Here is a 1,891-nt window from a genome sequence, read left to right on the forward strand (position 1 = left end):
ATATTGGTCTGTGTGGGTGGGCTTACGATATACGCCAGTTTCCAACCATCCTCCATCCGAAACCGAGACATCGCAATCCAGGAAGCAAAATAATAGGGTTAAGGTTAGCAAAATATCTCGTCAAACAGTGGATGGGTTTGACTAAAACACTTAGAAGGTCTTGATCCAAGATGGCCGCCGCGGCTAACTGTCCTCATTTCATTAAACTCAGTCAGATTAAGCCATTAAGCTCAGGTTTGGTGTGGTAGTAGCTAAGAGTCACTCACAACAAATAATCTGAGCTCTGGTCTGAATAAAACCTAAAGCTAAAAGAAACGGAACGCTAGCTAAAAGCTAAAAGTAACAAAAAAAAACTAAAGACCAAAAGAAACAAAAGTAACAAATGTCTAGCTGAATGCTTAAAGCATCTAAAAGTGTAGATAAAAGCTAAAGATACAAGCAAAAAGCACCTAAAAGTATCAAAAAGCTAGCTAAATGCTAAAGACAATTAAAAGGCTAACAGGACAGTAATAACAAATGCTGGTTATGAGTTAAAAGACAAAAATACCAATACTAAAGTCTTAAAAAGCTAGCTAAATGCTAAAGGCAATCAAAAGGCTAACTATAAGTTAATAGTAACAAATGATGGTTAGCTAAAAGGATCAAAATGCTAGCTAAACGATAAAAATAAAACTAACAAAGTATCAAAAAGCTAACTAAATGCTAAAAGCAATCAAAAGGCTAACTATAAGTTAATAGTAACAAATGATGCTTAAGAACTAAAAGAAGCAAAATAYTAGCTAAAAACCTATAAGTAGCAAGTATTGGTTCAAAATATAAACAGCAAAAATTAGATAAAAGCTAAACATAGCAAAGGGCTAACTAAATATTWAAAGTAATAAAAACTGGTTAGGAGCTGAAATTAGCGAATGCCTTGGTAAAATTCAAAAGTAACACAAGACCAGCTAAAAGTATCAAAAAACTTCTTAAAAACTAAACGTAACAAACGTCCCAGCTAAAGCTGGTAAAATAGAAGCTAAAAGTGAGAAATTCAGCTAAAATCTAAAAGTATTTAAAAACTTTGTCTAAAATCTAAAAGTAGCACGAGAAGGCAAAACCAGAGCAGCTGAAGCAGATCTCAAAGAGAACAAAGATTTTAAGGGATTAAAGAGAACTCAATGTGTTTCAATGGGGAACAAATTTTCAAATAAAATTTAATATTTTAAAATTTATGAAAATTGCATAAAACCAAAAGTCAGAGCGTCTATCTGCTGAGTGAGCTAAATGTTTTGACATAAGAACAACTGAAATATCACAAAGTTTGCAGAAATATTTGAATTGGGAAAAAAAATACTGCAGAAAAATAAAAAGCTGACTCAGCATTTTAATGACCTCCTCCTAGCAGCTTAAAGGCCAAATTAGCTGAGAAAATGATCCGTATGTGTTTTATTAAGCAACACTCGGGGTGTTTGGTCGTTAAAAACGCCACAGATTTGATTTCTTTTGCCAATTAAAGAGAGAGACGTGGCCCGACAGATAATTTTTAATTACAGGCTCTTAACCTCTGCCAGCGATAGCAGAGCGCAGGAGAAGCTAATAGTTTGATGAGCGGCTCATCAGTGCTGATTAAGACCGCGCAACGACKAGGTAATCCAAAGGTGCGCGGTCTTCAAAAGGTGCCAAAGGAGAACAAATTAGTTGATTAAACAAGTCAGTGCCTCCACAGGGTTGGGGACAATGATTGATTAGGGGGCGTGGCCAAAGCCTTTATGTCCCTCGCTGTTGGACTTGTCACTGAAATGAGTGAAGTGGCTTCATCAATTTGGATCCATTATCATGTCAAAAGGCGAGGATGGTGCTGGAAGGCGGGAAGCGGAAAAAAAAAACAATCTGCATAGTTTAAGACCTGCAG

The sequence above is a fragment of the Austrofundulus limnaeus genome, unplaced genomic scaffold, assembly GCF_001266775.1.
Source record: "Austrofundulus limnaeus strain Quisiro unplaced genomic scaffold, Austrofundulus_limnaeus-1.0 Scaffold16, whole genome shotgun sequence".
NCBI classification, from domain to species: domain Eukaryota; kingdom Metazoa; phylum Chordata; class Actinopteri; order Cyprinodontiformes; family Rivulidae; genus Austrofundulus; species Austrofundulus limnaeus.